Source organism: Ixodes scapularis, unplaced genomic scaffold, assembly GCF_016920785.2.
Source record: "Ixodes scapularis isolate PalLabHiFi unplaced genomic scaffold, ASM1692078v2 ptg001200l_1__unscaffolded, whole genome shotgun sequence".
Lineage (NCBI taxonomy): Eukaryota > Metazoa > Arthropoda > Arachnida > Ixodida > Ixodidae > Ixodes > Ixodes scapularis.
The window spans coordinates 777929-801914 of NW_024610116.1; positions in this window are offsets into that span (position 1 = coordinate 777929).

Consider the following 23986-nt stretch of genomic DNA (forward strand, 5'->3'; position numbering starts at 1 on the left):
GGACACCTTCCTCGTTTGCAGGAGAGGGAACTTTGTGAGACGGGTGGTTCGAACCAACCCGCAAAACTTTTGCCAGTAACGTCCGGGAAAGAGGAGTGTGTAAACGAAAATAGCTGTTTTAGCGCGCCATAGCTCCATCAAATGCTTTACTTGCAGTGAATGATGTTCATTGTGCACAAATTCATCTGTTCTCGAGGTGACATGCTTCCAACTCAGACACCTAGTCGAGAGATGAGTCCAGTAGAGTGAATCGTGTGACCGGCATTATCAATGGCCTGTTGCATTTTGTCATCGGAGGACATTAATGATTAATATTTTGTTTTAGGATACAAAAGCTCCAAAGCCTCCAGGTTCTCGTTACGTCTACAAGACTCATCTCTCGACTAGGTGTTTTAGTTGGAAGCATTTCACCTCCAGAAAACATGAATTTGTGCAGAATAAACTTCATTCACTGGAAGTAAAGCATTTGATGGAGTTATGGTGCGGTAAAACGGCTATATTCGGTTACAGGCTAAGCCTAAAAAGAAAGCTCCTCCCACGGCTTTCCAGTTGAGCAGAGCAAACACTGAAAAGATTGTCGTCTTTTTTCCAGTTTTCGATCTGCTAAAGTGAAAAGAGGTGTGATGAGCTTCCAATTTATCCTTACCTCGTCACCGACTATAGAACTGGAGGTGTGACGATCGCTCTATTCGTCCAGGCGCGAGGCTGGTCCCGCAATACGGCCTACAATGTGATGCATAGTCCGTACGCATTAATATATTTAACACCTTGCAAAAGTCCTGTTCCAGACACTTAGACCACTCTATACATACATTGAGCGCCTTTATTTTCCCGTGATACGCAGAGTTTAATCCTAGCCCGCTGTGCTGTGGCATAAAACATTGTTCATATTTTGAAGCTTTTGAGTATTGAGAGCTGTGCTACAGTAAAGTGAGCCGTGCGCTCTTTTTGACTGTTTAGCAAAGGTTTCTTTCTAATTCGGTTGAATAATTGTTTGCTTCTACTTATTCTTGTTAAGATCGATTTCTTGGAGTGAGATTTACCATGCTTTATGTGAAATATTGCTGAGAACGAAAAAACAACATAGTTGCAACCTCCTTAGAAGCGGAGCTCACATGCCAACGATGATCCTTAATTCGTCAAGTATATAAGGCGGCGAAACAATTAGCAGTGTTGTCATTCCTCCCTTCTACCTGATTTACTGTACTCTATAGTGAGAATCCACGTGGCGTAAGGAATCGCTCGGTGCGACATGTACGCAATTCTGTTCGTTTGCAGCTTTCTGTGCTATATTTAACCGGGTACCATCTAAATTAATGAAGCCAGTTTTTTGTTTTTTTTACTTTCACAATGTAGCTTACAGCAATACACATTGATGAAAGCTGAAACGCATGGAAAATGTGACTCTAGTGGTTGCGACCAAATGTGAAAGTTTGAAAACCTGACTTTGCCCGAAATAAAAGATAGAAAAACAAAAGATCCGTATGGGCAGGCGTGCACCACAACCAAGTGTTTGTCAACCCAAACAAATTGCGTTGTGGGCGCTTGTAGCATTTACTTCAATGAAAAAATCTAAAAACTTGTCGACAAAGAAAGTGTACAATATCGTGTTTTTGATGAAAATTTAATTTTTCACTTCAAAAAACGTACTATTAATGCTACAGGCGTCCACAATCTCAATATTAGGTTTGATAAATGATAGGTCTAGGTCTACGTCGGCTCATAAAAAGGTTTGCTTTCCTTTTGTATCTTTTGATTCAGGTAATCTATGCTAACAAAAACTCGCGTTTTGATCCAACTCTCTTGTGTCGCATTCTCACGGGGCTCGAGCTTCCTGCAATGCGCAATCTATTTATGTGGCTCGAAAATTCCGGTTGTATTTTTTCCCTTAAATCCGGTGCTTCCAAATGAACGCAAGTGCGGGTGCATATATATTTTCCACGCTCTTCGCGTCTTTACCGCGAACGTGTGCTTCAAAATGAATCTGGATTGAGCCATTCTGAACTTGGTTAAGTGACGTACTTCCAAAGTCGCACATCCAGCGACCCACGCCGCCTGGATCAAACCTCAATGAAGCATTCCATTTTTCGTGCCGATAAGTGAGGTTGGTCTCGGTTCCTTCAGGTGCCACAACTCTGAGGACAACTAAGCACCGGACGGTAAACCCGTGTGTGGTTGCGTACCTACTTGTCACATTTTTCCAGTTTTACAAAGACCGTTTTGAAGCGCTCGCGCGTGCGGGTGAGCAGATTGTTTACGCTCTACACTGTAAACGTTTTTACGTGAATGGGCGCGTGCTTGGGCGTATATATTTTTTAAGCTGTTCGCGTCTCCGCTGCTTGCGCTTCAAGGTGAAAGTGCGTGCGTGTGCTTGCATACCTTCCATACTTTTATAATGCGCAATAGCCACAGTAATTTGGGTTTTTTTGACAGCTCGCGGCTATTGTCGCACAGAAGCGTGGTACTCTTGGAGATACTAAAGACGCCCCCATCGCTTCTTTGATTGAGCCCGGCTGGAGTAGCCAAATAATAATATTTTTAGGGCCGAAGCTCCTCACGGTCTAGCCTTGTCCGGCGTCCGTGCTCACATCGATTGCCCATCCTATCTCTCTTCTTAAAAAAAATAAAAAAAATGTTTGCGCAATCGGCAGGATTTGAACCTGGGCGGGGAAACCCCAATGGATTTCTAGTCAATCACCTTAACCACTCGGCCACGACTGTGGGACGAGTAGGGGGCTCTGAGATGTGGTAGTAACTCAAGAGCTGGGGATGTCGTGGATGAAACGTAGCATGTAGCCACACAGTGTCTATACAGGCGAGGGCGCTGATGTGAAATGCGTATATAATCGCGTTAAACTTTGGATGCATTGGCTGAACATTTATAGACGAGACGGCGCTGCGGTCAAATGCCCAAATGTGTATATAACCATATTCCATACCACACATTGTCGTTCTTACATGGACCGTTGACTGAAGCGGTAGACATGCGTTCCCACGGCTTCTAGCGGATCCAGGCTGATCCGCTAGAAGAACCTCTGGCTCTGCATTTCACCGATCATAAAGCAGTAATAATGAAGTCGAAATTCAACCCGGAACTCTGGAATACCTATGAGCAATAAAAAAAGTCTGCATCATAAGCACTACGTATGAATAAAATCAGTATCATCAGCACCACCAGAGCTTAGCCCCAATCAACATCATTCACCACGTAAAGATGCGGTCATTTTTTTAAATGCCTTTCGCGTACTCCGACAATCTCCATCACGTTCTAACTGTGTTGTAAAAAAAACAATCTGAACACATGACTGTGTCTTGTAACTCCAGGGTGGAAGTGACGCATGTAAATGCTGCCTATATGTGTTGCTTCTGTGCATGCGTTGATTGCATATGGTGCTCGATTCTTCTAAACTTGCCGCTCGTAAGAAAATATTCATAGGGGTTTCTTAATATTGTCAAAATCTTATCTCCGCCGTGTTGACCAAAAGGCTTAGTCACTTTCGCAACACTCTCGGTGTTTGCCGTGAAACAAGCTGAACTCCACTATTATGAGTGCATACTTTCTTAGTGTGTACGTCGAAATGAGCGCCACTTTACACTCTGTGCTCCCTTTAAACCGATCTGTGAAGGTGAATGATGTGACCCTGTTCAAGTGAGGATGACACCTCGCTCTGTAGGCCGAGTTGCAGACCGGTCTTGTCCGTGCGATCGTCATAGCTTGCCTTAAAACCCACTATGCCGGAGCCAAGTGTGCAGTGCCGGCTGTGGGGTAGTTGGAAAGCGGTGTCCTCTATGCTCGTCGACTACGCCAGCGCCATTTCCAGTACAGATCGGGATTGTACACTTACGAGGGTGCATGCGAAGAGCTGTATTGAAAGCCACATGAGGTGGGCAACAATCACCAACAACTTGCTGTGTGCGACAGAGATAAGGCTCTTCAACGTTAGTAGTGCTAGACCGCTGGGGCCGGGACGGCGAGAGTAATGTTGTCGGAGCGAGAGGTCACACCACTCGCAAAATAAAGTCATGCATAAGGCCACCTAGAACATCATCTAGGAAACAAAATAACACTGTGTAAGCGCGCAGGTGAGAGAGTGAAAAGTTGAGATGGCTTAACCAGGGACAGGCAAGGACACAAAAGATATAAGAGGAAGGAGCAGCACACAGTGTCTCCGAAAGCAGCTAAGCTTTTATTGAAGACAGAACCCTCTTATAAGGGCAAAGCTCCAGCCGACGCAGCAAAATACTCTATAAGGTCACCTCTATAATGTTCTTACAAGAAAACAATACCCCTCCCCCCGTAAGATCCACGAGGTGCAGGTCTGGGTCCCAGCAAGGGGCGGTGTACTTAATCACTCAATCGCAAAACCCCGTCTCAAATACCGATTTGCAAATTCCGCATGTTTTCAACGCCGACATCCTAAAGCCCGTGGAAGAAGCAAAAAATGGAAAAACAACGTCTCACAAGTGAGACGTTGTGTTTGTTCCTTCTTTTTAGCCTCTGCAAACACGCACAAAAAATACATTTTCCACTTGCAAAAGAATGTCGGTATATTTGTCTAAGACAATTGAAAGAAAATACTAACATAGTTTCCTGCATGAATGAAACTGATTGTCCCATTTACTACACATTTAACCTGATCATAATTTGCCTTTCAATCCTTGTGCAGCACCATTCAGGCAAACAATAGACGATAGGCGAAACTGTTTGGTGGTCTGACAGCACTGTACACGCGGCCATTTTGGTAGCGTCAACTATCTTGAGTTTCGGTTTCCTCAGCATTTCCACGGCATGGACGCTATGCCACTAAGTGCGATTCCGAGACCACATTGTTTTCTGATTTCCGATCGCCCAACGTGGACAAAAAACTGGGTCATCATGCCTTTTATCTTTGAGGACACGTGCAATTTTTTTTTTCGATACGAATACGCATGAAGGCGCAGTGTTTAGCAATAGACTGCTCCACGCCAATACATACTACTAAAGGTTCGTTTTTTCTTTCTTTTTTTAATTGTCACTAGGATCTTTTTTTTTGTGGAGCCTTTTGTTTAATTTTAAAGAAAAATGCGCCAGGGCAATATTTTGCAGGCGTTGCGAAGAGCTCAAATTGGTTTCAGATAGCATTGACCACGAGCGCAGTTGACGGATGTTGTGCAATATTGAAAATTTGTTCGACCCTGGCAGAATAACTGCAATCGCTTTCTCAAAATTATCCCCAAGCTTCTTTGCACTAAGGAAAAATGTTCACCTCGGCCGCGACAAAAAATTAGATTGTGAAATGAAGTTGGCACTGTCCGTCTTGCTCCATTCGACATCCGTAACGTAAGTTTTCGCCGCCGCCGACATAAAGGTTTTAGCCACTGCAATGAACCTAAGTTGAACATGGTGTTTATCAAGAGAGACAACAAAATCCCGTCTCTCGGAGTGTTGAGCTAACAGACACGTCGCCGTGTCTCTTGTGTATTGGATTCTACATGACTGCATTTTAAATATTCAAGGATATTATATCAAGGAACTCTCCTTTTTTACTTTTAGAGGAGTTTTACAAACCTAGTTTGCGGCCGCTGCAAAGCAATGAGATTGTTTTCTGGCTTTCAAATTTAATTTATTTTTTTATATATATGATAATAAAATGAGGCCTCTGTGGTGCTCTCAAAACAAGTCAAATAAAACAGATCAAGTTTATTTGTTGTAACATTTTGTTTCTTTTGTTATCTCTGTTAACCATGCGCATCTTCAATTGTGGTTGGTGGTGTATATTAAAACTGTCATCTTTTTGCATCGCTTAACAGCTTTTGCCTTTGGTCTCGCCCGCTTACATTGAGCTACTTGCGGATTAAGAAAAGCGCAGGCCGGCACTGCAACGCGGATAACAAAATATAAACTAAGTTCAGAAAAAAAAAATTGTACAACTTCGTGAAAATATTATAGCCAAGTTCAATGGTTGTAAACGGCTTCACGACGCGCCGTAGCGTCCACATGTTTCTTCGCGTTGTTACCGATTGTTTTTCTCAAAACCTGCGTCACAAGTAACAACCCTATTGAAAAATATATTTGTACGGGAATGTCATTTCATGTAGAAGTCTATTTTACTGGATTATGGGGCTGTTTTCACCTCCATTACAGCCGTAGTTTACCGGAATGCCACCAGATATTTTACCAGAATATCACCGGATATTTAACGGAAGTTTGTTCCAGTAAAAATCTATTTTACTGGATTATCGGACTCTTTTCACTTCCAGTAAAGCCATAATTTACCAGAAGATCCCCAGATTGACCGGAATTTACCGTGTTTTTCTTATTTTTTTGGACGTCAACGGAAGGCACTTAGGAGGAAGCCTGTGAAACGTGCTTGGTTACGTTTATCAGATGCTGGACGATTCGGTAACAATTAAAGGGGATATAGACCTGAAGGTTCTATTATTTAACAGGTTCAATACCAGTGAAACAATTTGCACAGTTGTAGACGAACGCAATCAGACCAAATAGGAACAACCAAGTTCTTTGCTGCAAAAGATATCTTTCAAGATACTCACAATGCCGCTGGGTGAATTCCTAGACGCACAATAGTTCAACTAATAAAACCGCGCAGGTTCACCACACGGACACACACAGGTATACTGTCAGCAGCGCGTTTATCGAAAACCACGGACGCGCGGAGCGAACATCCCCTGCCGTTGAGAAATCCCGCGCACACTCACGATGTCGTCCCTGATGCCGTCGGCTCGGGTGCACCAGGCGTCAGTATCACGCTTAGTGAAAACCACGATCGCGCGCAACGAACATCAGCCGCCGTTCACAAATCCCGGGCACACTGACGATGTCGTCCCTGATGCCTTCGCCGCAGGTGCACCAGGCGTCAGTATCACGCTTAGTGAAAACCACGATCGCGCGCAACCAACATCCGCCGCCGTTGAGAAATCCCGGGCACGCTCACGATGTTGTCCCTGATGCCGTCGCCGCGGGTGCACCAGGCGTCAGTATCACGCTTAGTGAAAACCACGATCGCGCAAAACGAATATCCGCCGCCCTTGAGAAATCCCGAGCACGCTCACGATGTCGTCCCTGATGCCGTCGCCGCAGGTGCACCAGGCGTCAGTATCACGCTTAGTGAAAACCACGATCGCGCGGAACGAACATCCGCCGCCGTTCAGAAATCCCGGGCACGCTCACGATGTCGTCCCTGATGCCGTCGCCGCGGGTGCACCAGGCGTCGGTATCACGCTTAGTGAAAACCACGATCGCGCAAAACGAATATCCGCCGCCGTTGAGAAATCCCGGGTACGCTCACGATGTCGTCCCTGATGCCGTCGCCGCAGGTGCACCAGGCGTCAGTATCACGCTTAGTGAAAACCACGATCGCGCAAAACGAATATCCGCCGCCGTTGAGAAATCCCGAGCACGCTAACGATGTCGTCCATGATGCCGTCGCCGCAGGTGCACCAGGCGTCAGTATCACGCTTAGTGAAAACCACGATCGCGCAAAAAGAACATCCGCCGCCGTTGAGAAATCCCGGGCACGCCCACGATGTCGTCCCTGATGCCGTCGCCGCAGGTGCACCAGGCGCCAGTATCACGCTTAGTGAAAACCACGATCGCGCAAAACGAACATCCGCCGCCGTTGAGAAATCCCGGGCACACTCACGATGTCGCCCTAATGCCGTCGCCGCGGGTGCACCAGGCTTCAGTATCACGCTTAGTCAAAACACTATTGCGCGGAACGAACATCCGCCGCCGTTGAGAAATCCCCGGCACACTCACGATATCGTCCCTGATGCCGTGGCCGCGGGTGCACCAGGCGTCAGTATCACGCTTAGTCAAAACACTATTGCGCGGAACGAACATCCGCCGTCATTGGGAAATCCCCGGCACACTCACGATATCGTCCCTGATGCCGTGGCCGCGGGTGCACCAGGCGTCAGTATCACGCTTAGTGAAAACCACGATCGCGCGGAAGAAATATCCGCCGCCGTTGAGAAATCCCGGGCACACTCACGATGTCGTCCCTGATGCCGTCGCCGCAGGTGCACCAGGCGTCAGTATCACGCTTAGTGAAAACCACGATCGCGCAAAACGAACATCCGCCGCCGTTGAGAAATCCCGGGCACGCTTACGATGTCGCCCTAATGCCGTCGCCGCGGGTGCACCAGGCGTCAGTATCACGCTTAGTCAAAACACTATTGCGCGCAACGAACATCCGCCGCCGTTGGGAAATCCCCGGTACACTTACGATATCGTCCCTGATGCCGTGGCCGCGGGTGCACCAGGCGTCAATATCACGCTTAGTGAAAGCCACGATCGCGCAAAACGAACATCCGCCGCCGTTGAGAAATCCCGGGCACGCTCACGATGTCGCCCTAATGCCGTCGCCGCGGGTGCACCAGGCGTCAGTGTCACGCTTAGTCAAAACACTATTGCGCGGAACGAACATCCGCCGCCATTGGGAAATCCCCGGCACACTCACGATATCGTCCCTGATGCCGTGGCCGCGGGTGCACCAGGCGTCAGTATCACGCTTAGTGAAAACCACGATCGCGCGGAAGAAATATCCGCCGCCGTTGAGAAATCCCGGGCACACTCACGATGTCGGCACTGATGCCGTCGCCGCAGGTGCACCAGGCGTCAGTATCACGCTTAGTGAAAACCACGATCGCGCAAAACGAACATCCGCCGCCGTTGAGAAATCCCGGGCACGCTCACGATGTCGCCCTAATGCCGTCGCCGCGGGTGCACCAGGCGTCAGTATCACGCTTAGTCAAAACACTATTGCGCGGAACGAACATCCGCCGCCGTTGGGAAATCCCCGGCACACTTACGATATCGTCCCTGATGCCGTGGCCGCGGGTGCACCAGGCGTCAATATCACGCTTAGTGAAAACCACGATCGCGCAAAACGAACATCCGCCGCCGTTGAGAAATCACGGGCACGCTCACGATGTCCCCCTAATGCCGTCGCCGCGGGTGCACCAGGCGTCAGTATCACGCTTAGTCAAAACACTATTGCGCGGAACGAACATCCGCCGCCATTGGGAAATCTCCGGCACACTCACGATATCGTCCCTGATGCCGTGGCCGCGGGTGCACCAGGCGTCAGTATCACGCTTAGTGAAAACCACGATCGCGCGGAAGAAATATCCGCCGCCGTTGAGAAATCCCGGGCACACTCACGATGTCGTCCCTGATAACGTCGCCGCAGGTGCACCAGGCGTCAGTATCACGCTTAGTGAAAACCACGATCGCGCAAAACGAACATTCGCCGCCGTTGAGAAATCCCGGGCACGCTTACGATGTCGCCCTAATGCCGTCGCCGCGCGTGCACCAGGCGTCAGTATCACGCTTAGTCAAAACACTATTGCGCGGAACGAACATCCGCCGCCGTTGGGAAATCCCCGGCACACTCACGATATCGTTCCTGATTCCGTGGCCGCTGGTGCACCAGGCGTCAGTATCACGCTTAGTGAAAACCACGATCGCGCAAAACGAACATCCGCTGCCGTTAAAAAATCCCGGGCACGCTCACGATGTCGCCCTAATGCCGTCGCCGCGGGTGCACCAGGCGTCAGTGTCACGCTTAGTCAAAACACTATTGCGCGGAACGAACATCCGGCGCTGTTGGGAAATCCCCGGCACACTCACGATATCGTCCCTGATGCCGTGGCCGCGGGTGCACCAGGCGTCAGTATCACGCTTAGTCAAAATACTATTGCGCGGAACGAACATCCGCCGCCGTTGGGAAATCCCCGGCACACTCACGATATCGTCCCTGATGCCGTGGCCGCGGGTGCGCCAGGCGCCAGTATCACGCTTAGTGAAAACCACGATGACGCGGAACGAACATCCGCCGCCGTTGAGAAATCCCGGGCACGCTCACGATGTCGTCCCTGATGCCGTCGCCGCGGGTGCACCAGGCGTCAGTATCACGCTTAGTGAAAACCACGATCGCGCAAAACGAACATCCGCCGCCGTTGAGAAATCCCGGGCACGCTCACGATGTCGTCCCTGATGCCGTCGCCGCGGGTGCACCAGGCGTCAGTATCACGATTAGTCAAAACACTATTGCGCGGAACGAACATCCGCCGCCGTTGAGAAATCCCCGGCACACTCACGATATCGTCCCTGATGCCGTGGCCGCGGGTGCACCAGGCGTCAGTATCACGCTTAGTGAAAACCACGATCGCGCAAAACGAACATCCGCCGCCGTTGAGAAATCCCGGGCACGCTCATGATGTCGCCCTAATGCCGTCGCCGCGGGTGCACAAGGCGTCAGTATCACGCTTAGTCAAAACACTATTGCGCGGAACGAACATCCGCCGCCGTTGGGAAATCCCCGGCACACTTACGATATCGTCCCTGATTCCGTGGCCGCGGGTGCACCAGGCGTCAGTATCACGCTTAGTGAAAACCACGATGACGCGGAACGAACATCCGCCGCCGTTGAGAAATCCCGGGCAACCTCACGATGTCGTCCCTGATGCCGTCGCCGCGGGTACACCAGGCGTCAGTATCACGCTTAGTAAAAACCACGATCGCGCGGAGCGAACATCCGCCGCCATTGAGAAATCCCGGGCACGCTCACAATGTCGCCCTAATGCCGTCGCCGCGGGTGCACCAGGCGTCAGTATCACGCATAGTCAAAACACTATTGCGCGGAACGAACATCCGCCGCCGTTGGGAAATCACCGGCACACTCACGATATCGTTCCTGATGCCGTGGCCGCGGGTGCACCAGGCGTTAGTATCACGCTTAGTGAAAACCATGATCGCGCAAAACGAACATCCGCCGCCGTTGAGAAATCCCGGGCACGCTCACAATGTCGCCCTAATGCCGTCGCCGCGGGTGCACCAGGCGTCAGTGTCACGCTTAGTCAAAACACTATTGCGCGGAACGAACATCCGCCGCCGTTGGGAAATCACCGGCACACTCACGATATCGTTCCTGATGCCGTGGCCGCGGGTGCACCAGGCGTCAGTAGCACGCTTAGCGAAAGCCACGATCGCGCGGAACGAACATCCGCCGCCTTTGAGAAATCCCGGGCACGCTCACAATGTCGTCCCTGATGCCGTCACCGCGGGTGCACCAGGCGTCAGTAGCACGTTTAGCGAAAACCACTAACGCGCGGAACGAGCATCCGCCGCCGTTGTGAAATCCCGGGCACACTCACGATGCCGTCTCTGATGCCGTCGCCGCGGGTGCACCAGGCGTCAGTAGCACGCTTAGCGAAAGCCACGATCGCGCGGAACGAACATCCGCCGCCGTTGAGAAATCCCGGGCACGCTCACAATGTCGTCCCTGATGCCGTCACCGCGGGTGCACCAGGCGTCAGTAGCACGCTTAGCGAAAGCCACTAACGCGCGGAACGAACATCCGCCGCCGTTGAGAAATCCCGGGCACGCTCACAATGTCGTCCCTGATGCCGTCACCGCGGGTGCACCAGGCGTCAGTAGCACGCTTAGCGAAAGCCACGATCGCGCGGAACGAACATCCGCCGCCGTTGAGAAATCCCGGGCACACTCACGATGTCGTCCCTGATGCCGTCACCGCGGGTGCACCAGGCGTCAGTAGCACGCTTAGCGATAGCCACGATCGCGCGGAACGAACATCCGCCGCCGTTGAGAAATCCCGGGCACGCTCACAATGTCGTCCCTGATGCCGTCACCGCGGGTGCACCAGGCGTCAGTAGCACGCTTAGCGAAAGCCACGATCGCGCGGAACGAACATCCGCCGCCGTTGAGAAATCCCGGGCACACTCACGATGCCGTCTCTGATGCAGTCGCCGCGGGTGCACAAGGCGTCAGTATCACGCTTAGTGAAAACCACGATCGCGCGGAACGAACATCCGCCGCCGTTGAGAAATCCCGGGCACGCTCACGATGTCGTCCCTGATGCCGTCACCGCGGGTGCACCAGTCGTCAGTAGCACGCTTAGCGAAAGCCATGATTGCGCGGAACGAACATCCGCCGCCATTGAGAAATCCCGTGCACGCTCACGATGTCGTCCCTGATGCCGTCACCGCGGGTGCACCAGGCGTCAGTAGCACGCTTAGCGAAAGCCACGATCGCGCGGAACGAACATCCGCCGCCGTTGAGAAATCCCGGGCACGCTCACGATGTCGTCCCTGATGCCGTCACCGCGGGTGCACCAGGCGTCAGTAGCACGCTTAGCGAAAGCCACGATCGCGCGGAACGAACATCCGCCGCCGTTGAGAAATCCCGGGCACACTCACGATGCCGTCCCTGATGCCGTCACCGCGGGTGCACCAGGCGTCAGTAGCACGCTTAGCGAAAGCCACGATCGCGCGGAACGAACATCCGCCGCCGTTGAGAAATCCCGGGCACACTCACGATGTCGTCTCTGATGCCATCGCCGCGGGTGCACCAGGCGTCAGTAGCACGCTTAGCGAAAGCCACGATCGCGCGGAACGAACATCCGCCGCCGTTGAGAAATCCCGGGCACGCTCACGATGTCGTCTCTGATGCCGTCACCGCGGGTGCACCAGGCGTCAGTAGCACGCTTAGCGAAAGCCACGATCGCGCGGAACGAACATACGCCGCCGTTGAGAAATCCCGTGCACGCTCACGATGTCGTCCCTGATGCCGTCACCGCGGGTGCACCAGGCGTCAGTAGCACGCTTAGCGAACGCCACGATCGCGCGGAACGAACATCCGCCGCCGTTGAGAAATCCCGGGCACACTCACGATGTCGTCCCTGATGCCGTCACCGCTGGTGCACCAGGCGTCAGTAGCACGCTTAGCGAAAGCCACGATCGCGCGGAACGAACATCCGCCCCCGTTGAGAAATCCCGGGCACGCTCACAATGTCGTCCCTGATGCCGTCACCCCGGGTGCACCAGGCGTCAGTAGCACGCTTAGCGAAAGCCACGATCGCGCGGAACGAACATCCGCCGCCGTTGAGAAATCCCGGGCACGCTCACGATGTCGTCCCTGATGACGTCACCGCGGGTGCACCAGGCGTCAGTAGCACGCTTACCGAAAGCCACGATCGCGCCGAACGAACATCCGCCGCCGTTGAGAAATCCCGGGCACACTCACGATGTCGTCCCTGATGCCGTAACCGCGGGTGCACCAGGCGTCAGTAGCACGCTTAGCGAAAGCCACGATCGCGCGGAACGAACATCCGCCGCCGTTGAGAAATCCCGGGCACGCTCACGCTGTCGTCCCTGATGCCGTCACCGCGGGTGCACCAGGCGTCAGTAGCACGCTTAGCGAAAGCCACGATCGCGCGGAACGAACATCCGCCCCCGTTGAGAAATCCCATGCACGCTCACGATGTCGTCCCTGATGCCGTCACCACGGGTGCACCAGGCGTCAGTAGCACGCTTAGCGAAAGCCACGATCGCGCGGAACGAACATCCGCCCCCGTTGAGAAATCCCGGGCACACTCACGATGTCGTCCCTGATGCCGTCACCGCGGGTGCACCAGGCGTCAGTAGCACGCTTAGCGAAAGCCACGATCGCGCGGAACGAACATCCGCCGCCGTTGAGAAATCCCGTGCACGCTCACGATGTCGTCCCTGATGCCGTCACCGCGGGTGCACCAGGCGTCAGTAGCACGCTTAGCGAAAGCCACGATCGCGCGGAACGAACATCCGCCCCCGTTGAGAAATCCCGGGCACGCTCACGATGTCGTCCCTGATGCCGTCACCGCGGGTGCACCAGTCGTCAGTAGCACGCTTAGCGAAAGCCATGATTGCGCGGAACGAACATCCGCCGCCATTGAGAAATCCCGTGCACGCTCACGATGTCGTCCCTGATGCCGTCACCGCGGGTGCACCAGGCGTCAGTAGCACGCTTAGCGAAAGCCACTAACGCGCGGAACGAACATCCGCCGCCGTTGAGAAATCCCGGGCACGCTCACAATGTCGTCCCTGATGCCGTCACCGCGGGTGCACCAGGCGTCAGTAGCACGCTTAGCGAAAGCCACGATCGCGCGGAACGAACATCCGCCGCCGTTGAGAAATCCCGGGCACACTCACGATGTCGTCCCTGATGCCGTCACCGCGGGTGCACCAGGCGTCAGTAGCACGCTTAGCGATAGCCACGATCGCGCGGAACGAACATCCGCCGCCGTTGAGAAATCCCGGGCACGCTCACAATGTCGTCCCTGATGCCGTCACCGCGGGTGCACCAGGCGTCAGTAGCACGCTTAGCGAAAGCCACGATCGCGCGGAACGAACATCCGCCGCCGTTGAGAAATCCCGGGCACACTCACGATGCCGTCTCTGATGCAGTCGCCGCGGGTGCACAAGGCGTCAGTATCACGCTTAGTGAAAACCACGATCGCGCGGAACGAACATCCGCCGCCGTTGAGAAATCCCGGGCACGCTCACGATGTCGTCCCTGATGCCGTCACCGCGGGTGCACCAGTCGTCAGTAGCACGCTTAGCGAAAGCCATGATTGCGCGGAACGAACATCCGCCGCCATTGAGAAATCCCGTGCACGCTCACGATGTCGTCCCTGATGCCGTCACCGCGGGTGCACCAGGCGTCAGTAGCACGCTTAGCGAAAGCCACGATCGCGCGGAACGAACATCCGCCGCCGTTGAGAAATCCCGGGCACGCTCACGATGTCGTCCCTGATGCCGTCACCGCGGGTGCACCAGGCGTCAGTAGCACGCTTAGCGAAAGCCACGATCGCGCGGAACGAACATCCGCCGCCGTTGAGAAATCCCGGGCACACTCACGATGCCGTCCCTGATGCCGTCACCGCGGGTGCACCAGGCGTCAGTAGCACGCTTAGCGAAAGCCACGATCGCGCGGAACGAACATCCGCCGCCGTTGAGAAATCCCGGGCACACTCACGATGTCGTCTCTGATGCCATCGCCGCGGGTGCACCAGGCGTCAGTAGCACGCTTAGCGAAAGCCACGATCGCGCGGAACGAACATCCGCCGCCGTTGAGAAATCCCGGGCACGCTCACGATGTCGTCTCTGATGCCGTCACCGCGGGTGCACCAGGCGTCAGTAGCACGCTTAGCGAAAGCCACGATCGCGCGGAACGAACATACGCCGCCGTTGAGAAATCCCGTGCACGCTCACGATGTCGTCCCTGATGCCGTCACCGCGGGTGCACCAGGCGTCAGTAGCACGCTTAGCGAACGCCACGATCGCGCGGAACGAACATCCGCCGCCGTTGAGAAATCCCGGGCACACTCACGATGTCGTCCCTGATGCCGTCACCGCTGGTGCACCAGGCGTCAGTAGCACGCTTAGCGAAAGCCACGATCGCGCGGAACGAACATCCGCCCCCGTTGAGAAATCCCGGGCACGCTCACAATGTCGTCCCTGATGCCGTCACCCCGGGTGCACCAGGCGTCAGTAGCACGCTTAGCGAAAGCCACGATCGCGCGGAACGAACATCCGCCGCCGTTGAGAAATCCCGGGCACGCTCATGATGTCGTCCCTGATGACGTCACCGCGGGTGCACCAGGCGTCAGTAGCACGCTTACCGAAAGCCACGATCGCGCCAAACGAACATCCGCCGCCGTTGAGAAATCCCGGGCACACTCACGATGTCGTCCCTGATTCCGTAACCGCGGGTGCACCAGGCGTCAGTAGCACGCTTAGCGAAAGCCACGATCGCGCGGAACGAACATCCGCCGCCGTTGAGAAATCCCGGGCACGCTCACGCTGTCGTCCCTGATGCCGTCACCGCGGGTGCACCAGGCGTCAGTAGCACGCTTAGCGAAAGCCACGATCGCGCGGAACGAACATCCGCCCCCGTTGAGAAATCCCATGCACGCTCACGATGTCGTCCCTGATGCCGTCACCACGGGTGCACCAGGCGTCAGTAGCACGCTTAGCGAAAGCCACGATCGCGCGGAACGAACATCCGCCCCCGTTGAGAAATCCCGGGCACACTCACGATGTCGTCCCTGATGCCGTCACCGCGGGTGCACCAGGCGTCAGTAGCACGCTTAGCGAAAGCCACGATCGCGCGGAACGAACATCCGCCGCCGTTGAGAAATCCCGTGCACGCTCACGATGTCGTCCCTGATGCCGTCACCGCGGGTGCACCAGGCGTCAGTAGCACGCTTAGCGAAAGCCACGATCGCGCGGAACGAACATCCGCCCCCGTTGAGAAATCCCGGGCACGCTCACGATGTCGTCCCTGATGCCGTCACCGCGGGTGCACCAGGCGTCAGTAGCACGCTTAGCGAAAGCCACGATCGCGCGGAACGAACATCCGCCGCTGTTGAGAAATCCCGTGCACGCTCACGATGTCGTCCCTGATGCCGTCACCGCGGGTGCACCAGGCGTCAGTAGCACGCTTAGCGAAAGCCACGATCGCGCGGAACGAACATCCGCCGCCGTTGAGAAATCCCGGGCACACTCACGATGTCGTCCCTGATGCCGTCACCGCGGGTGCACCAGGCGTCAGTAGCACGCTTAGCGAAAGCCACGATCGCGCGGAACGAACATCCGCCCCCGTTGAGAAATCCCGGGCACGCTCACAATGTCGTCCCTGATGCCGTCACCGCGGGTGCACCAGGCGTCAGTAGCACGCTTAGCGAAAGCCACGATCGCGCGGAACGAACATCCGCCGCCGTTGAGAAATCCCGGGCACGCTCACGATGTCGTCCCTGATGCCGTCACCGCGGGTGCAACAGGCGTCAGTAGCACGCTTAGCGAAAGCCACGATCGCGCGGAACGAACATCCGCCGCCGTTGAGAAATCCCGGGCACACTCACGATGTCGTCCCTGATGCCGTCACCGCGGGTGCACCAGGCGTCAGTAGCACGCTTAGCGAAAGCCACGATCGCGCGGAACGAACATCCGCCGCCGTTGAGAAATCCCGTGCACGCTCACGATGTCGTCCCTAATGCCGTCACCGCGGGTGCACCAGGCGTCAGTAGCACGCTTAGCGAAAACCACGATCGCGCGGAACGAACATCCGCCCCCGTTGAGAAATCCCGGGCACGCTCACGATGTCGTCCCTGATGCCGTCACCGCGGGTGCACCAGGCGTCAGTAGCACGCTTAGCGAACGCCACGATCGCGCGGAACGAACATCCGCCGCCGTTGAGAAATCCCGGGCACACTCACGATGTCGTCCCTGATGCCGTCACCGCGGGCGCACCAGGCGTCAGTAGCACGCTTAGCGAAAGCCACGATCGCGCGGAACGAACATCCGCCCCCGTTGAGAAATCCCGGGCACGCTCACGATGTCGTCCCTGATGCCGTCACCGCGGGTGCACCAGGCGTCAGTAGCACGCTTAGCGAAAGCCACGATCGCGCGGAACGAACATCCGCCGCCGTTGAGAAATCCCGTGCACCCTCACGATGTCGTCCCTGATGCCGTCACCGCGGGTGCACCAGGCGTCAGTAGCACGCTTAGCGAAAGCCACGATCGCGCGGAACGAACATCCGCCGCCGTTGAGAAATCCCGTGCACGCTCACGATGTCGTCCCTGATGCCGTCACCGCGGGTGCACCTGGCGTCAGTAGCACGCTTAGCGAAAGCCACGATCGCGCGGAACAAACATCCGCCGCCGTTGAGAAATCCCGGGCACACTCACGATGCCGTCTCTGATGCCGTCGCCGCGGGTGCACAAGGCGTCAGTATCACGCTTAGTGAAAACCACGATCGCGCGGAACGAACATCCGCCGCCGTTGAGAAATCCCGGGCACACTCACGATGCCGTCTCTGATGCCGTCGCCGCGGGTGCACAAGGCGTCAGTATCACGCTTAGTGAAAACCACGATCGCGCGGAACGAACATCCGCCGCCGTTGAGAAATCCCGGGCACGCTCACGATGTCGTCCCTGATACCATCACCGCGGGTGCACCAGTCGTCAGTAGCACGCTTAGCGAAAGCCATGATCGCGCGGAACGAACATCCGCCGCCGTTGAGAAATCCCGTGCACGCTCACGATGTCGTCCCTGATGCCGTCACCGCGGGTGCACCAGGCGTCAGTAGCACGCTTAGCGAAAGCCACGATCGCGCGGAACGAACATCCGCCGCCGTTGAGAAATCCCGGGCACGCTCACGATGTCGTCCCTGATGCCGTCGCCGCGGGTGCACCAGGCGTCAGTAGCACGCTTAGCGAAAGCCACGATCGCGCGGAACGAACATCCGCCGCCGTTGAGAAATCCCGGGCACACTCACGATGCCGTCCCTGATGCCGTCACCGCGGGTGCACCAGGCGTCAGTAGCACGCTTAGCGCAAGCCACGATCGCGCGGAACGAACATCCGCCGCCGTTGAGAAATCCCGGGCACACTCACGATGTCGTCTCTGATGCCATCGCCGCGGGTGCACTAGGCGTCAGTAGCACGCTTAGCCAAATCCACGATCGCGCGGAACGAACATCCGCCGCCGTTGAGAAATCCCGGGCACGCTCACGATGTCGTCTCTGATGCCGTCACCGCGGGTGCACCAGGCGTCAGTAGCACGCTTAGCGAAAGCCACGATCGCGCGGAACGAACATCCGCCGCCGTTGAGAAATCCCGTGCACGCTCACGATGTCGTCCCTGATGCCGTCACCGCGGGTGCACCAGGCGTCAGTAGCACGCTTAGCGAAAGCCACGATCGCGCGGAACGAACATCCGCCGCCGTTGAGAAATCCTGGGCACACTCACGATGTCGTCCCTGATGCCGTCACCGCGGGTGCATCAGGCGTCAGTAGCACGCTTAGCGAAAGCCACGATCGCGCGGAACGAACATCCGCCCACGTTGAGAAATCCCGGGCACGCTCACAATGTCGTCCCTGATGCCGTCACCGCGGGTGCACCAGGCGTCAGTAGCACGCTTAGCGAAAGCCACGATCGCGCGGAACGAACATCCGCCGCCGTTGAGAAATCCCGGGCACGCTCACGATGTCGTACCTGATGCCGTCACCGCGGGTGCACCAGGCGTCAGTAGCACGCTTAGCGAAAGCCACGATCGCGCCGAACGAACATCCGCCGCCGTTGAAAAATCCCGGGCACACTCACGATGTCGTCCCTGATGCCGTCACCGCGGGTGCACCAGGCGTCAGTAGCACGCTTAGCGAAAGCCACGATCGCGCGGAACAAACATCCGCCGCCGTTGAGAAATCCCGGGCACACTCACGATGCCGTCTCTGATGCCGTCGCCGCGGGAGCACAAGGCGTCAGTAGCACGCTTAGCGAAAGCCACGATCGCGCGGAACGAACATCCGCCGCCGTTGAGAAATCCCGTGCACGCTCACGATGTCGTCTCTGATGCCGTCACCGCGGGTGCACCAGGCGTCAGTAGCACGCTTAGCGAAAGCCACGATCGCGCGGAACGAACATCCGCCGCCGTTGAGAAATCCCGTGCACGCTCATGATGTCGTCCCTGATGCCGTCACCGCGGGTGCACCTGGCGTCAGTAGCACGCTTAGCGAAAGCCAATAACGCGCGGAACAAACATCCGCCGCCGTTGAGAAATCCCGGGCACGCTCACAATGTCGTCCCTGATGCCGTCACCGCGGGTGCACCTGGCGTCAGTAGCACGCTTAGCGAAAGCCACGATCGCGCGGAACAAACATCCGCCGCCGTTGAGAAATCCCGGGCACACTCACGATGTCGTCCCTGATGCCGACACCGCGGGTGCACCAGGCGTCAGTAGCACGCTTAGCGAAAGCCACGATCGCGCGGAACGAACATCCGCCGCCGTTGAGAAATCCCGGGCACACTCACGATGTCGTCCCTGATGCCGTCACCGCGGGTGCACCAGGCGTCAGTAGCACGCTTAGCGAAAGCCACGATCGCGCGGAACGAACATCCGCCCCCGTTGAGAAATCCCGGGCACGCTCACGATGTCGTCCCTGATGCCGTCACCGCGGGTGCACCAGGCGTCAGTAGCACGCTTAGCGAAAGCCACGATCGCGCGGAAAGAACATCCGCCCCCGTTGAGAAATCCCGGGCACGCTCACGATGTCGTCCCTGATGCCGTCACCGCGGGTGCACCAGGCGTCAGTAGCACGCTTAGCGAAAGCCACGATCGCGCGGAACGAACATCCGCCGCCATTGAGAAATCCCGTGCACGCTCACGATGTCGTCCCTGATGCCGTCACCGCGGGTGCACCAGGCGTCAGTAGCACGCTTAGCGAAAGCCACGATCGCGCGGAACGAACATCCGCCGCCGTTGAGAAATCCCGTGCACGCTCACGATGTCGTCCCTGATGCCGTCACCGCGGGTGCACCTGGCGTCAGTAGCACGCTTAGCGAAAGCCACGATCGCGCGGAACAAACATCCGCCGCCGTTGAGAAATCCCGGGCACACTCACGATGCCGTCTCTGATGCCGTCGCCGCGGGTGCAGAAGGCGTCAGTATCACGCTTAGTGAAAACCACGATCGCGCGGAACGAACATCCGCCGCCGTTGAGAAATCCCGGGCACGCTCACGATGTCGTCCCTGATGCCATCACCGCGGGTGCACCAGTCGTCAGTAGCACGCTTAGCGAAAGCCATGATCGCGCGGAACGAACATCCGCCGCCGTTGAGAAATCCCGTGCACGCTCACGATGTCGTCTCTGATGCCGTCACCGCGGGTGCACCAGGCGTCAGTAGCACGCTTAGCGAAAGCCACGATCGCGCGGAACGAACATCCGCCGCCGTTGAGAAATCCCGTGCACGCTCACGATGTCGTCCCTGATGCCGTCACCGCGGGTGCACCAGGCGTCAGTAGCACGCTTAGCGAAAGCCACGATCGCGCGGAACGAACATCCGCCGCCGTTGAGAAATCCTGGGCACACTCACGATGTCGTCCCTGATGCCGTCACCGCGGGTGCACCAGGCGTCAGTAGCACGCTTAGCGAAAGCCACGATCGCGCGGAACGAACATCCGCCCCCGTTGAGAAATCCCGGGCACGCTCACAATGTCGTCCCTGATGCCGTCACCGCGGGTGCACCATTCGTCAGTAGCACGCTTAGCGAAAGCCACGATCGCGCGGAACGAACATCCGCCGCCGTTGAGAAATCCCGGGCACGCTCACGATGTCGTCCCTGATGCCGTCACCGCGGGTGCACCAGGCGTCAGTAGCACGCTTAGCGAAAGCCACGATCGCGCCGAACGAACATCCGCCGCCGTTGAGAAATCCCGGGCACACTCACGATGTCGTCCCTGATGCCGTCACCGCGGGTGCACCAGGCGTCAGTAGCACGCTTAGCGAAAGCCACGATCGCGCGGAACGAACATCCGCCGCCGTTGAGAAATCCCGGGCACACTCACGATGTCGTCCCTGATGCCGACACCGCGGGTGCACCAGGCGTCAGTAGCACGCTTAGCGAAAGCCACGATCGCGCGGAACGAACATCCGCCGCCGTTGAGAAATCCCGTGCACGCTCACGATGTCGTCCCTGATGCCGTCACCGCGGGTGCACCTGGCGTCAGTAGCACGCTTAGCGAAAGCCACGATCGCGCGGAACAAACATCCGCCGCCGTTGAGAAATCCCGGGCACACTCACGATGTCGTCCCTGATGCCGACACCGCGGGTGCACCAGGCGTCAGTAGCACGCTTAGCGAAAGCCACGATCGCGCGGAACGAACATCCGCCGCCGTTGAGAAATCCCGGGCACACTCACGATGTCGTCCCTGATGCCGTCACCGCGGGTGCACCAGGCGTCAGTAGCACGCTTAGCGAAAGCCACGATCGCGCGGAACGAACATCCGCCCCCGTTGAGAAATCCCGGGCACGCTCACGATGTCGTCCCTGATGCCGTCACCGCGGGTGCACCAGGCGTCAGTAGCACGCTTAGCGAAAGCCACGATCGCGCGGAAAGAACATCCGCCCCCGTTGAGAAATCCCGGGCACGCTCACGATGTCGTCCCTGATGCCGTCACCGCGGGTGCACCAGGCGTCAGTAGCACGCTTAGCGAAAGCCACGATCGCGCGGAACGAACATCCGCCGCCGTTGAGAAATCCCGTGCACGCTCACGATGTCGTCCCTGATGCCGTCACCGCGGGTGCACCAGGCGTCAGTAGCACGCTTAGCGAAAGCCACGATCGCGCGGAACGAACATCCGCCGCCGTTGAGAAATCCCGTGCACGCTCACGATGTCGTCCCTGATGCCGTCACCGCGGGTGCACCTGGCGTCAGTAGCACGCTTAGCGAAAGCCACGATCGCGCGGAACAAACATCCGCCGCCGTTGAGAAATCCCGGGCACACTCACGATGTCGTCTCAGATGCCATCGCCGCGCGTGCACCAGGCGTCAGTCGCACGCTTAGCCAAAGCCACGATCGCGCGGAACGAACATCCGCCGCCGTTGAGAAATCCCGGCCACGCTCACGATGTCGTCTCTGATGCCGTCACCGCGGGTGCACCAGGCGTCAGTAGCACGCTTAGCGAAAGCCACGATCGCGCGGAACGAACATCTACCGCCGTTGAGAAATCCCGTGCACGCTCACGATGTCGTCCCTGATGCCGTCACCGCGGGTGCACCAGGCGTCAGTAGCACGCTTAGCGAAAGCCACGATCGCGCGGAACGAACATCCGCCGCCGTTGAGAAATCCTGGGCACACTCACGATGTCGTCCCTGATGCCGTCACCGCGGGTGCACCAGGCGTCAGTAGCACGCTTAGCGAAAGCCACGATCGCGCGGAACGAACATCCGCCCCCGTTGAGAAATCCCGGGCACGCTCACAATGTCGTCCCTGATGCCGTCACCGCGGGTGCACCAGGCGTCAGTAGCACGCTTAGCGAAAGCCACGATCGCGCGGAACGAACATCCGCCGCCGTTGAGAAATCCCGGGCACGCTCACGATGTCGTCCCTGATGCCGTCACCGCGGGTGCACCAGGCGTCAGTAGCACGCTTAGCGAAAGCCACGATCGCGCCGAACGAACATCCGCCGCCGTTGAGAAATCCCGGGCACACTCACGATGTCGTCCCTGATGCCGTCACCGCGGGTGCACCAGGCGTCAGTAGCACGCTTAGCGAAAGCCACGATCGCGCGGAACGAACATCCGCCGCCGTTGAGAAATCCCGTGCACGCTCATGATGTCGTCCCTGATGCCGTCACCGCGGGTGCACCAGGCGTCAGTAGCACGCTTAGCGAAAGCACCGATCGCGCGGAACGAACATCCGCCGCCGTTGAGAAATCCCGTGCACGCTCACGATGTCGTCCCTGATGCCGTCACCGCGGGTGCACCAGGCGTCAGTAGCACGCTTAGCGAAAGCCACGATCGCGCGGAACGAACATCCGCCCCCGTTGAGAAATCCCGGGCACGCTCATGATGTCGTCCCTGATGCCGTCACCGCGGGTGCACCAGGCGTCAGTAGCACGCTTAGCGAAAGCCACGATCGCGCGGAACGAACATCCGCCGCCGTTGAGAAATCCCGTGCACGCTCATGATGTCGTCCCTGATGCCGTCACCGCGGGTGCACCAGGCGTCAGTAGCACGCTTAGCGAAAGCCACGATCGCGCGGAACGAACATCCGCCGCCGTTGAGAAATCCCGGGCACGCTCATGATGTCGTCCCTGATGCCGTCACCGCGGGTGCACCAGGCGTCAGTAGCACGCTTAGCGAAAGCCACGATCGCGCGGAACGAACATCCGCCCCCGTTGAGAAATCCCGGGCACACTCACGATGTCGTCCCTGATGCCGTCACCGCGGGTGCACCAGGCGTCAGTAGCACGCTTAGCGAAAGCCACGATCGCGCGGAACGAACATCCGCCGCCGTTGAGAAATCCCGTGCACGCTTATGATGTCGTCCCTGATGCCGTCACTGCGGGTGCACCAGGCGTCAGTAGCACGCTTTGCGAAAGCCACGATCGCGCGGAACGAACATCCGCCGCCGTTGAGAAATCCCGGGCACGCTCATGATGTCGTCCCTGATGCCGTCACCGCGGGTGCACCAGGCGTCAGTAGCACGCTTAGCGAAAGCCACGATCGCGCGGAACGAACATCCGCCCCCGTTGAGAAATCCCGTGCACGCTCATGATGTCGTCCCTGATGCCGTCACCGCGGGTGCACCAGGCGTCAGTAGCACGCTTAGCGAAAGCCACGATCGCGCGGAACGAA